General features: G+C 39.0%; 1 pseudogene; it reads right to left on the bottom strand.

Moving 5' to 3' along the window:
* Window positions 1-1,315: 1,315 nt before the first annotated feature.
* On the bottom strand, window positions 1,316-2,269 carry LOC102833825 (annotated as a pseudogene).
* Window positions 2,270-15,311: the final 13,042 nt, after the last annotated feature.

Raw genomic sequence — 15,311 nt, 5'->3', positions numbered from 1 at the left:
ACTTTCAGAAAGCAAGGTTGTATCATCTACATATCGCAGGTTGTTAATGAGTTTTCCTCCAATTCTGATGCCATGTTTTTCTTCATATGACCCAGCTTCTTGTATTATTTGCTCAGCATACAGGTTGAATAAGTATGGTGAAAGAATACAACCCTGTTGCACACCTTTATTAATTTTAAGCCATTCAGTGATGCCATGTTCTGTTCGAGCAACTGCCTCTTGGTCCATGTACAGATTCCTCAAGAGCACAATTAAATGTTCCAGAATACTCATACTTCTCAATGTTGTATAATACAAAGCTGAAAATCATTCATCAGGAGTAAAAAGGTTTTAGGTTAATCCTATCAAATTGAGATGGGTTAAAACAGAGAGAGAGAAATGTAGAATACCATACTTGAGTAAAACAATCTCCAAAAGCTGGTAGAAATGCATAAAGATAACAAGAAACACTTATTAAAGTTTCTATGTGTCAACCATTCCAATACCTTTTTTTTTTTTTTTTTTTTTAATTTTATTGTGAATTGAGTGATAGTTTACATGGGAGAACATCAGTTTTACACTCATCATTTCAATGCAATGATTACAATCCCCTCTGTGCATCATCATTCAACAGTATTTGCTTGTATTCCCTCTGGGCTTTTTTGTTTTTGTTTGGATGTACACAAAAACACTCAGGAATATATAATCATTTAAACAACTCAAAGGCAGATTCTACAAGCCTGTCTCCTGGCCTTTCTCTTTCCATGAGTCTAGAGTCCTCCGCTGCTCTAACTCTCCATGTCATCATCTCTGCCTCCAGCTGTGGTGTTGCTGCTTCTCTGGAAAGGTTCCCGCATTCCACTCATGCTCTTCTCCCCTGATGGTCCTAGGAGCCTCGGTTCCTGGACTGTAAGATTAACTACTCCCCCTTTTTGTTATAAAACTTTTATCTTCACAGTTGTGACAATTGCAATTAGTCATGATAACAATTACTCACTATGGAATCATAAGAATTTTATCCCCATCTCCTTTCCTCAAACCCATTGAAACAAGATGAAAACTATTCAGTGGAGATTCTCTCTTCCCCCCACACTGTGAAACTAAGCTCCCTCTTGAAAATTTGTAAGCCAGTCACTTAGTGCCTTTATAGCTCCTCCATTTTAGGTAGTTCATTCTCTTTTAATTCCATTTTTTTCCATGAACTTTTTGCAGCACACTTGCATTGTTGTTGTTAAATGCTGTCAAATCTATTTTGAATTTTTTTTTAAACATGACAAATATATTCTTTTTATTGCTGCTAAAATGTTCTCCAATGAAATTCAATAACTGACACATTTTATTTTATTCCACTTTTGCACATAGTTTGAGCTCTGCACATTCCCTTTCCTTTCACCTCAAAGGGGACATCTTTGTAAGTAGCCACACACTCAGCATTAGTGTAAAGATCAGGCTGGATTTATTCCCAGATTTTCTTCTTAGAATTCAGCTCCTTCTCAGGCTCTCCAGGGAAAGTATCAAAAGTAATTCTATCTCCAAGAACAGACCCATTAGGGGGAGGCAAGATTTCAACCTTCTCGGGTGAACTAGCACACATCACCATTGCTTGAGACAGTGCTCCTCTCATCTTTGCAGGTTTCGGGTTACAAAGCAAAATCACCATCCAATCAGATGTTCAAGAGGAACCTGATTCACCAGGCCACTGACAACTGTTCTTGGAGCTGTTTCTCCAACATCTACTTCTTCTACATACAAAGAATCTGCATCAGGATGTTTTTTGGCAATGATGATACAACCAATTCGAAAATCCAGATGAGAAACATCTATTGGCTTGGACTTAACACTTCCTGCTACTGACTGCTGCTGTTTTGTTGTTTTTTTTTTCCTTTCTTCTCAATTTTCTCTTTCACCTTCTTTTCTTCTCCTTTGTTCATCTGATCTTTGGCACAAGAAGATAAGGCTGACATTGGTGTCAATTGTTTCACATGTTCAGAAGTATAGAATTAGCTTGCAACTGAGTACCAGATGGGAGCGGTATTTGTTTTACTCCATTTAGAATTTCAGCCTGGATTAGCTCTTTTTTTCTTCAATTTCTTCCTTCAGTTTAGCATTTTCAACTCAAAGTCTCTTCTCTTCTCTCAAAGTTGCCTGCAAAATTGCTTTCTCCTTAAGAAGAGCAACCTGCTGCTTAAGATACTCAACAATTTGATCTGCTTCTGCCCCTTTCTGTTCCAGTTTCTTCAGAACAGCATCACTGGTTGCCATTTTTTGCCAGGAAGTGGCAGAAAATCATGAAGCGGTAGGCCAAGGATTTCAGAAAGCTTCTCTGCCCCTAGTATTTTTTGAAGTCCACTTGTATTGTTGTGTTAAAGTATCAGCAAGGCAAGTCAGCTTCAACTCATAGTGACCCTGTGTAGGGTTTCCAAGGAGTGGCTAGTAGGCTTGAACTACCAGCCTTGTGGTTAGCAATCTAATGCTTATCCAAAGCACCACACCAGGACTTGGCTTCTATTAACTATCATTAACTCACCTTGCAGGAGTGTTAGGATTAGAAGTAATGTAAGCACTGTGCTTAGAACATAATAGACACTCAATAAATGTTGTTTTTACTGGTTTTTAAAGAATACTTCAAGGAACCAGTAGCCTTTAATAAAGAACATCTTAGATGGAGGAATCTGAATAAAGATAATTATTGGCTTCAGTTAATTGTACAACTCTCAGTATAAAGGAGTGGATTTGTTTTGTGTGGTCTTGAAAAAAGAATAAAAACTATGGGTGAATGTCATAAAGGGCTAGTTAAAAAAAAATAGGAAGAGAGTAGGGAAGGAAGTTAGGGGCGGCCTTAAGAAATCGTGACATCCCAGGTGTCTCTGGGGCTGTCCTAGAAGGAGCAGGATACACGTTTGACAAGGATGATTATAAAGGGAATCCAAACATCAAATAAATTTGCAAATGATGAAAATTTTTATCACCAGTCTAATATCAAGTCTCAAATGCACCCAGAGTCCATTTGAAATATACAACATGAGACCTTTCATCAGGCCTTAAGCTTCACAGGGCAGTTTGCTACCTAATGGAATTCTGACCAATGAAACAAAGGATAAATAAGGTTGATTCTTTCATACCTTAATGGGTAATTTCCACACAGTTCATTTTAAAAGATCACTGGGATTAGTAAAATAATACAATTTTCCCCTCTCAGTCCAACATTCCTTTGTAATTTAATGACATATTTTCTCCTTCCACTGCCAGAGCACAGTAAATAATATTTGTGCACTAGTTAGATGAATTATTGTTGTTGTTTTTGTTAAGTGACTTTGAGTCCATTCCAACTCATAGTGACCCTGTGTAGGGTTTCCAAGGAGTGGCTGGTTAGTTTGAACTGCCAACCTTGCAGTTCAAACCAACTTTTCAGTCCCACAGCACCTTACCAGGAATTCTTAGAAAATGCTGAATCTTTTTTTATTTTTTTATTTGCAAACTTAAAAATTGTCCCTCCTTTACCATAAAATGCAATACCTATTAACACTTGTGAAATAAAACACTAGATAAATATAAGATGTCATTTTTATTATTTCTATAGGTTCATTCAACACATTCCTTTACAAAGTGAACTTCCCTATAAAACATGTTTTTTTTTGTTTTGTTTTTTAAAGAACCAGTATAGTTAAAAAACAACAACAAAATTCATGTTAACCAGATACAGTATATTTCTAAATATGATATTTTACAAAAACGTTTTAAAGTTTCATTGTAACATAGTCACATTTCTGAATTTCAACTGATTGAAATTTAACCCTACCACAAATGTAATATCTAGCCAGGCATTTTATGGACTGCTAAACACTTAACTCACTGATATATATCTTAGGATAGAGTAATGCATAAACCTAAAAACATGCCTCAGTATTTAGAGATGCATACATATATAAAAAACATGGGGAGTGTGGTAGCTGTAGGACAAACCCTGAACTGCTAACCACAAGCTGGTTAGCAGTTCGAACCCACCAGCCACTCCTTGGTAAAATGATGAGGCTTTCTGCTCCTACAAAGATTTACAGACTTGGAAACCCTGCACAGTATTGCTGACTTGGAACTGACTCAATGGCACTTAGAAACAACTATTATATACAAAACAGAACTTTCTATGCTAAAGGATAATTCCAAAACCAAGCCCAACGCATAACTCCTCTACAGGACAGGGTTTCCCAGGCTGTAATCTGTATGGAAGCTGACTGACACATCTTTTTCTCACAGAGCAGTTCGTGGGTTCAAACCACCAACCATTCAATTAGCAGCTGAGCTCTTAAACCACTACATACCAGGGCACCTGAGAGGTAAAAATGCAGGGTACAAACACATTTCAAAAGGACTATGACTAATATCTTGCAAGAAAATATTTAATTCATGAAACAAGAAAGATTACTATGAAAAGAAAAGAAACACATAGAGAATTAACAAGGAGCAGCGGCCAGTTTCCATGAGGGTCCTCAGTGATTTCTACTTCCAATTATTCACAACCTTATGTACAGGGTTTCCGAGGCTATAAATCTTTACAGGAGCAGAAAGCCTTATCTTTCTCCCATGGAACAGCTGGTAGTTTCAATGATAGTTTCAAACTGCTGACCTTAAGGTTCGCAGCAAGATTTGTAACCACTACACTACCAGTGATTTCCACTTCCTGTTATTCACAACCTTATGTATCAGGGTTGTATCAAGGTTGGTCTGTGTGACTAATAGAATACAACAGAAATAATGGTATGTTCCAAGGATAGGATTTTTAGAAAGACATTGTGGCTTCTGCCTTGCTCTAAAATCACGTGCTGTGTCATGAGGACATCTAAGCAGCTTTATGAAGAGCTCTGCGTGGTAAAGAACTGAGACTTTCTGCCAACAGCATCCAAGTGAGCCATCTTGGAGACAGACTCTCCAATCTCAGTCCAGCCTTCAAAAGACTGCAGTCCTGGTCAGCTATGACTACAACTTCATGAGGGACTCTGAGCCACAGTCAGCCAGCAATGTCATACCTAAATTTCTGACCTCCAGAAACTATGAAACAATTGAACAGGAAAAAAAAATAAATGAATCAATTTGTGTTAATAGAGTTTATTGAGTAAGTAAACTGTTCTCAAACATGGACCACCCCACACTGAAAATGTTACCATTTATCACCCTCGGAAACCCTGTACAGGGTCGCTATGGGTCGGACCCGACTCGATGGCACTTAACAACAACAACATCATTACAATATCCTTTTAAACTTAGATGAATAAGTATCTTGCCCTTTGTTTTGGTTAATAACATTTAATTTTACTTTTGTTTTGGGAAAGATGAATGTTTATCTTGATTGAATGAGTGTTGCTAACTTGTGCTGACAAAGATTGCTTACTCAGGCTAATTCATACTAATCAGGAAGCGTTGCCTATATCTGGATTCTGCCTAAAGCTGTTATTTCTTGAAAATTGTCTTATATTTAATTTTTATTTGGCTCTTAATCCAGGGAAGCCTCACAATAAATATTTCAAGTTTTAAACTGCTAGTTTGTATGCATGATTTGCTACACAACAATGGACAAGTAATACAAAAGATTTCTTGAAATTTAATAATATGATAGCAGAAATTAAAATCTTAATGGATATTTTAAATATAAAATTGAGACAATCTCCCACTGGAATAGATGACAATGAAGTATTGAATAGAAGGGATAGATTAGAAGCTTGGAAGATAAATCTAGCACCTCCAACCAGAAACACTTCCAGAAAAAGAGAACAGAGAAAAGGAGGACAGGGCAAGAGAGAAACAGATACTGGTGAGATAGCAAATTTGGTTTGGCCTTTGCCTCTTGTTTCTGAAAATAACCCTTGGAATAGCCCAAGCAATTAAGGTGTCCTGTGTTTTCCAAAATAGCCATGCATGCAGGGGCTCTATATCTAGCTAACTAACTTTAGTAAGGGAAGGGGGCATGATACACTCATGCATATTCATTAGGCCCGGATGACTAAGAGACCTTTGATCTGAGAGCTCTTTTTGAGATCTTCTGGATTAGTGAGAACATCCATGAATGGGAGATGGTGACATGTTTCTGGGAACAATGGAAGCTTTGTATTGATTTTTCCAGACCTTGATTGATACACCTCTCCCTTGCAGACTTTCTGGTTATGATAAATTGGTAAATGTAAATACAGGTAATAGTCTCCATGGGTTTTGTGAGCTGTTTCAGAGAATTAATGAAACCACAAGGGGCAGTGGGATTCTGACCTAGCCCAGGGTGGCTAATTCAAAGGACACCTGTGTAGGTAGTCTTAAGGACAGAGTCCTAACTCATGAAAAACCAGCTTTGACTGTCTGGTGGACAGAAAAAGACTGCGTGGGCAGTCAATTAAGGACAGAGCATTTCTAGCTTGTAATTTAGCCCCAGGGGGACTAGAGGAAAAGAGAAGGGCAGGGTAGACTGAACTGCAGGTAGCTGTATAGACAGACTACTGAGCCTACACTTGAGCCCCCATGACCTGGTGTTTGGTGGTTAGGAATGTCTTGACCTAACTCTGGGTGGTTAGGGTGAGAGAAGAAGCGCCTCAGAAGTGACTGATGACAGGAAGGTGACACCTGGATCCATTCCCAGAAGAGAAATATACTGATTCTTCCCACACAGGTGAGGTTTGCCCACCATACTCTTTTAATAATGCAGTTACCAATAATATCATAGATAGTATCAGAAGAAGTATGCCAAAATTTTTCAGAAGACCATGTTTCTAAATTGAAAGAGTCCACTGAGTACTTAGCAAAATGAATGCTAAAAGATTCAGATGGAAGTACGTGTCATTGTGAAAATTCCAGAATCCTTGAGAATACAGTTGTTGTTTCTGTATGCCTGATCCTGCATCATTCTCACAATTGTTTTTTTATGTCTGAAAACTGTGTAAATCCATCTCATTAGGAGTCTTCTGCTTGTTTGCTGACCCTCTACTTTACCAAGCATGATGATCTTCTCCAGAGATTGGTCCTTCTTGACAACATGTCAAAGTGTGAGAAACAAAGCCTCACCACCGTCACTTCTAAGAAGCAAGCTGTCAGTATTTCTTCCTAACCAATTTGTTCCTTCTTCTGGCAGTCTGTGGTATAATCAATATTCTTCATCAATATCATAATTCTAATGCATCAAATCTTCCATGGTCTTTCTCATTCATTGTCCAGCTTTCACATGTATATGAGACAATTGAATTTATGGCTTGAGTCAGGCATAACTTAGTCCTCAAAGCGACATCTTTCCTTTTTTTTTTTTTTTTTTAACACTTTAAAGAGGTTGTTTATAGCAGATTTGCCCAATGCAATGGCATCATTTGATTTCTTGACTGCTGCTTCCATGAACATTGATTGTGGATCAAAATAAAATGAATTTTTTGACAACTTCAATCTTTTCTCCATTTATCATAATGTTAATTATAAGTCCAGTTGTGAGGATTTTTGTTTTCTTCCTATGGAGGTGTAATTCATACTGAAGGTTATACTGTTGATCTTCATCAGTAAGTATGTCAAGCTCTGTATGCTTCCATTTACCATTTGCATTAGGCAAATCTGCCGCACAAGACTTCTTTGAGTGTTCAAGAGCAAAGGTGTCTGAAGACTAAAAGTGTGCCTGACCCAAACCATAGTATTTTCAATGGCCTCCTATGCATGTGAAAGTTGGACAATAAATAAGAAAGACTGTAGAAGAAGTGATGCATTTGAGTTGGGATGTTGGAGAAGAATATTAAAGATACCATGGACTGGCAAGAGAACAAACAAATCTGTGTTACAAGTACAACCAAAATGTTCCTTAGAAGTCAAGATTGCCAGACTTCAGTTCTCATACTTCAGACATATTATCAGGAGGGACCAGTCGTATGAGAAGAACTTCATGCTTGGTAAAGTGGGAGGTCAGTGAAATGAGAGAGACCTCGAACGAAATGGATTGACACAGTGGCAGCAGCAATGGAGTCAAGCACAGCAGCAATTGTGAGAATGGTGCAGGACCAGCCAGTGTTTCGTTCTGTTGTACATAAGGTTGCTACGAGTTGGAACCAACTCAACAGTACCTAAACAAGAACAACAATGCTTCCAGCAAGCAAGGTTGTTTCATCTGCATATAATATGTTGTTAATGAATCTTCCTCCAATCCTGATGTCACTTTCTTCTTCGTATAATCCAGTTTCTCGGTATTTGCTCATCATAAAGTTTGAATAATACAACTGTGGTACAAACCTTTCCTGATTTTAAACCATTCAGTATCCCCTTGTTTTGTTGGAACATGTATAATTTTTGTTGGTACATGTATAATTTCTTCATGGGCACAAATAAGTGTTCTAGAATACCCATTCTTCTCAATATTATTCATAGTTTGTTAGGAGTCACATAGTCAAATGCCTTTGCATAGTCAATAAAGCACAAGTAAATATTCTCTGCTTTCAGATATCTGACATCAGCAATGATAGCCCTCATTCCACATTCTTTTTTAAATCCAGCTTGAATTTCTGGCAGATCCCTGTCAATGTACTGCTGCAATCATTTTTTCGTTATCTTCAGTAAAATTTTACTTGCATGTGATATTAATGATATTGTTTGATGATGTCTGCATTCCACTGGGTCCACAAATATGGATTTCTCCTTATTGGTTGGCCAGATAGCTATCTGGCAAATTTCTTGGCATCGATGAGTGTCTCCCGTACTGCGCCCTTTTGTTGAAACATTTCAATTTGTATTCTGTCACTTCCTGGAGGCTTGTTTTTCACCAAAGCCTTCAGTGTAGCTTGGACTTCTTCCTTCAATTATCTTTGGTTCTTGATTAAATGCTACCTCTTGAAATGGTTGAACATTGACCAATTATTATTAGGGTGACTGTGTTTTTTCCATCACCTTTTGATGCTTCCTGTGTCATTTAATATTTTTCCCATAGAATCCTTCAATATTGTAACCTGAGGTTTGAATTTTTTTTCTTTAGTTCTTTCAGTTTGAAAAATGCTGCTCATGATTTACCCTGTTGATGCTCTGACTCTAGGTCTTTGCACATTTCATTATAATACTTTATCTTCACGAGTTGCCCTCTGAAATTTTCTGTTCAACTTTTTAACTTCATCATTTCTTCCATTCGCTTTAGCTTCTCTATAATCAGAGTCAAACTCAAACCAAAGGTAGATTCTGACACATAAAGATTCTGTATAGGGTTTCCGGGTGTAAATCTTTATGGGGCAGAAAGCCTCATCTTTTACTGGTGGGTTTGAACTGCTGACCTTTTAGTTATAGTCCAGTGCTTACCATACAGTGGCACCAGAATGCCCAAGAGTCAAACTCACAGAAGATTAAATAGTTATTTCATGCATATAACTCAAAAACCTTATCTTCATAAATTCTTTCACCTGAAGCTACTAAAGGAGTTCAAATCAACTCAATGACAGTCAATAACAAAAAAATGAAGGGTAAATCAGGAAAGAGAATATAATCTTAATTAAAAATTTAGACTATTACACATATTAATAGGAGTCCTGGTGTGGCGCTATGAGTTAATGCACCAGACTGCAAAGCCATTTGAACTGCAAAGTCAGCAGTTCAAGCTCACCAGCTGCTCCTCGGAATCCCTAGACAGGGTCACTATGGGTCAAAATCGACTCGACGGCACTTAACAACAACAACAACAACACATATTAATAAGGAGCCCTAGTAACATAGTGGGTGTTGGGCTGCTAACTGCAAGCTTAGCTGTTTGAATCTATCAGACACTCCACAGGAGAAAGATTAGGGTTTCTGCTCCTGTAAAGATTTATTGCCTCAAAATCCCTATACAGTGGGGATATGAGTCAGAACCGACTTAACAGTATACCACCACCAATCACCACCACCACATATATTAACATATCAGCCTCCTATTAAAGGGTAACTTCTGCCTGCCTCCCCAGCCAGTGCCATCTATAACTGGGCTGCCTGTTTTTGGCAAGAGATAGTCTGTAGCTTACATTTTTCTTACTTCCATTCCCATCTCCTAACTGCTATTTTAACATACCCCTGAAATGAGTGTGAAGAAGATGAAGAACTGGAAAGAAGAGCATGTAAGCTGTCACCTGGCTAGTACTATTATAAGTTGGCATCACACTCTCTGAGTCTATGGCTCCATTCCTACAGGGTGGTTTTTATAAGAGGCACTGTCTAGGATATTGGAGAGTTCAGAAACTTATATAGCTCCCTTGGCGGAGTGACACACAGCTCTAGTCTGGTTAGTCACTTCCTCTTTCCACAGGCTCAAAAATTTAGTTGTTTATCTCCAGCTTTGTCCCTTTGGCCCCTGTTCCTCTCTAAATGGCTCCATTTGGGCAGAGTCTGATATGACTCCCAAGCCATTTAATTCCCTCAGTGGCACAGTACACATTTGGTCCATGAGAAGCCATCTTAGTCAGAACAAATGCTGAGTAAGCAAACTATTGATAGTCCATACACACTCTTCTTTATTCCCACAGTCAGAAACACTAGTTAGCCACAGGGGTGAGTCACATGAGTCTTCTGTGCCCCATGGCTCAAGAACACACAACAAGGGTTCTATTAAAGTATCTTTTATTAGGTGAAGTATTATTACTTCAGGTGAGGAGTAATTGCTCACACCCTTCTCTTACCCTTAACAGTTAAGAATCAGCACAGCTTCTCCAATGACATTCTCTTCACAAAATCCTTTCTCAATCTTCACTCTTTCGCACTGTCATTGAGACGATGCTGACTCATGATGACCCTGTAGGACAGAGTAGAACAGCTCCTTGTTGTTGTTAGATGTCATCGAGTCCATTCCAACACATAGTGACCTAATGCACAACAGAACGGAACACTTCCTGGTCCTGCATATCCTCACAATCTTTGATAAACTTGAATCCATTGCTGCTGCCGCTGTGCCAATTGATCTCATTGTGGGTCTCCCTCTTTTTCGATGATCCTCCACTTTACCTACCATTATGTCCTTCTCCAGGTACTGGTCCCTCCTGATAATGTGTCCAAAGTATGAGAGATGATTTCTAAGGAGCATTCTGGCTGTACTTCCCTCAACACAGATTTGTTTGTTCTTCTAGAAGTCAATGGTTCTTTCAGTATTCTTCTTCAACACCATAACTCAAATATATCAATTCTTCTATGGTCTTCCTTACCCACTGTCCAACTTTCACAGTTATATTGTGAAAACACATGACTAAGGTGCACCTTAGTCCTGAAACTGACATCTTTGCTCTCGAACACGTTAAAGGTCTTATAATGCAGACTTGCTTTCTTGACTGCTGCTTCCATGAGTATTGATAGTGGATCCAAGAAAAATAAAGTCTTTGACAACTTCAATCTCTTCTCCATTTATCATGATGTTATTGATTGGTCCAGTGGTGAGGATTTTTGTTTTCTTTACTTTGAAGTGTAACCCATACTGAAGGCTAGGATCTTTGATCTTCATCAGTACGTATTTTAAGTCCTCTTCACTTTCAGCAAACAAGGTTGTAGCATCTGCATATTGCAGGTTGTTTATGAGTCTTTCTCCAATCCTGACGCCACATTCTTCTTCATATAATCAAGCTTCTTAAATTATTTGCTCAGCATACAGACTGAATAAATATGGTGAAAGAATACTAGTGCACACCTTTCCTGATTTTAGACCATCCATTGCCCCTTGTTCTGTTGGAACAACTGCCTCTTGGTCTGTGGAAAGGTTTCTCATAATCACAATTAAGTGTTCTGGAATACTTATTCTCCACAATGTTGTCCATAGCTTTACATGGTCCACAGAGTTGAAAGCCTTTGTATAATCAATAAAACACAAATAGACTTCTTTCTGGTGTTCTCTGCTTCCAGCCAAGATCCATCTGATATCAGCAATGGTATCCCTCATTCCACATCTTCATCTGAATTTGGCTTGACCCTCTGGCAGTTACCTGTCCATGTACTGTTGCAGCCATTTCTGAGTTAACTTTAGCAAAATTTTGACTTGCATGTAATATGAATGATATTGTTCAATGATATTTTAATTCCACTGGGTCACCTCTCTTAAGAACAGGCATAAATCTTTTCCATTCAATTTGTCAGGTAGCTGTCTTTTAAATTTCTTGGCACAGGTAAGTGAGTGCCTCTAGTGCTGTATCAGTTTGTTGAAAGATTTCAATTTGTATTCCATCAATTTCCAGAGCCTGTTCTTTGGCAATGCCTTCTCATTGACTTTTTTTTTTTAATTGTTTTATTGTGAATTATGTGATAGTTTACATGGGAGAGCTTTAGCTTTACATTTGTCCTATTATATATCATTTCATTGCCATGGAAACAATCCCCTCCATGCATCATCAACCAAAGGGTATACCCCACAAGCCTGTCCACTGGTCATCAGCACACATCCCCTTTCCCTCTCTGGGTCTAAAGTCCCCAGCCGTTCCATCTCTCCACGTCATCATCTCTGCCTCCATCTCTGGCATCACTGCTTCTCTGGGTAGGGTCTCATTCTCCGCTTTTCTCCCTTGATAGTCCCAGGGACCTCTACTCCTAGACTTCAAACTCAGTCACTCCCTTCCTTTTGTTTTATTTTTTGAGGTTTTATTTGATTATTATCCCCTTCATGTACCATCAGTTAACAGTATTTCTCTCTATTCACTTCAGCTTAAAAAAAACACACACAAAACACTCAGGCATATATAATAATTTACATTTCCAAAGGGCACATTCTGCAAGTCTGCTTCCTGGCCACCAGCTCTTAGTCCCTCTCTTCCCATGAATCTAGCTAGAGTCCTCAGCTGCTCCTCTCCATGTCCCCATCTCTGCCTCCATCTCGGCATCTCTGCTTTTCTCAATAAGGTCCTGCATTCTGCTTGTGCACTTCTCCCTTGATGGTCCTAGGGTCCTTAGTTTCTGGGCTGTAAGATTAATCACTCCCCTGTTTTTGTTGCAAAACGTCTACCTTTACAATTGTGACACTTGCAATTAGTCATGATAACAATTATTCACTATTGAATCATATGAATCTTATCCCTATCTCTTTTCACCAGACCCATCTAGACAAGATGAAATCTATTCAGTTAGAACTCTTTCTTATCCCCCCATACTCTTAAACTAAACTCCCTCTTGAAACCTTGTAAGCCAGTCACTTCGTGCCTTTATTGCCCCCTCATTTTAGGTAGCCAATGTCTTAAGTTACCCGTCCCTATCTACCCTATGTACCCTATGTATGATACTTGATTTAAAGACTCTTTCCCTCTCTGTTGGTATTTAGAATAACTACTTCTCTGAGTATAGGTCAGGTTCATCAAATTGAAGCAATTTACCCTTGTTTCCTTTATCAAAAAAAAAAAATTTTTTTTTTGTACTCTTCCTCTAGTTCTGATTATCGAACCATCTAGGCTAGGTCAAATGGGTACTGCCTGCAAGTTTGGGTGTTCTTTGCATCTCCCCTTATTTCCTATCAGCTGGATGCTTCACTCTCAGCTCTAGCCCTCTGTGGCTATGTCTTTGTCCATGGGCTCAAGTGTCTTCAGGTCTCACCACACTTTGGACCAACCAATCCTTCTTCTTCTCTCTCTCATTTCCAGGTCAATGGGAATCAATGGACTGTGGTTGAACCCTTGTGTATTGCTCCCCTCCCTAGCACCCAAACTATCCTGTGTCTATTCCCTACCCTGTGCTCCACCTTTCCTTCCTTCCTCTTACCCCACCCACCACATCCCAGTAACCAGCAAAGAATCCGCCACCCCCACCCCCCACTTTAGTATAGGTTCTTTTTCTTTGCCTTTTATTGTAGTGGTCCTATGCAGTATTTCTCCTTTTGTGGCTGATTAATTTCACTCAACACAATGTCCTCAAAGTTCATCCATGTTATGCAGTGGCTTGTAGCTTCCTTGTTATTCTTCAAGGTAGCATAATATTCCATTGTGTGTATGTACCACAGTTTGTTTATCCATTCTTTACTTGATGGGCACTTAGGCTGTCTCCATCTTTTTGCTATTGTAAATAGTGCTGCTATGAACATTGGTGTGTATATATCTACTCATGTTATGGTTCGTATTTCTTGTGGGTAAATACCAAGTAGAGGAATTTCTGGATCATAAGGTATTTATATTTCCATTCTCATTGACTCTTGATCACATGCTATCTCTTGAAATGGTTGAACATCGTCCATATTTTTCTGGTACAGTGACCCTGTTTATTCCTTCCATCTTCTTTTGGAAACAAAGATGAAGGATCAGTAGTTGCAAAATATGGCCTTGGTGATAGAAACAATGCAGGAGATCACATGATAGAATTTTGCAAGATCAATGACTTATTCATTACAAATACCTTTTTAAAACAACAAAAAGATTACTATACACATGGACCTCACAAAGCATCATACACAAAAATCAAATTGACTACATCTGTGGAAAGAGACAATGGAAACGTTTCATATCATGAGCCAAAAACTAGGCAAGGGACAGACTGTGGCTCAGACTATCAATTGTTCATATGCAAATTCAGAGGTAAATAGTGATGCATACTCAACCTTGGAACAACAGGGCTCTGGAAGACAGGGATCTAGGTATAGCTTGAAGAGGGTAAATAATACTAAAATCCTTGACTGCCTTATGAATATTAGTTTCCCTTGCCCACTACTGTAAAATAGACACTTGAGTGGGATAGAAAGGAATGTTGGGAAACATGATTAGAGAAAACTTGTAAGCCCATCTTCAGCCTATAACTGATTGGAATACCTAAAAGGGGTTCTAGAACTTGCCCAGTGAAAGAGGCCTCATGCAAAGCTTTTACAGAGTATAGGACCTTAGGTGGAATTCTGAGTCCCATCCAGAACCTTGTGAGGTGGGACATTCCCACTAGAAAGGACAAGCAGACTGGAACAGCTACAGTGACAGAAGATTCATCTGCAAAGAAAGATCATCAGGAAAAAACCCAAAACAAAAATGTCAGCATGACTGGCTACTACAATAAGCAAGCTGTTCGCCAGGAAGATATCAAGGCTAGCAATCAAGTGCCTTCAGGACAAACTCCCCTCTAAGACTGAAACTCAAAGGGAATACACAAACAAGCATGTAAGCTTGCTGGCGACCACATTGGTCTACTGGTGAGTGGATGAGGCGGAAAGGCATCAATGAAGAAATGGGCTGAGATCAACCCCAGTCCATTGAATCCCATTGACCTGGAGATAAGAGAGAGAAGAGGAAGGGCTGGTTGGTCCAAAGTGTGGTGAGACCTGAGGACACTTGAACCCATGGACAAGGACTTAGCCACAAAGAGCTAGAGCTGAGAGTGAAGCATCCACCTGATATGAAGTGAGGGGAGATGCACAAGAACACCCAAACTTGCATACAGTA

Source organism: Chrysochloris asiatica, unplaced genomic scaffold, assembly GCF_000296735.1.
Source record: "Chrysochloris asiatica unplaced genomic scaffold, ChrAsi1.0 scaffold00135, whole genome shotgun sequence".
Lineage (NCBI taxonomy): Eukaryota > Metazoa > Chordata > Mammalia > Afrosoricida > Chrysochloridae > Chrysochloris > Chrysochloris asiatica.
Note: the sequence above shows the minus strand (reverse complement) of the source record. Positions and strands in the feature narration are given on the sequence as shown.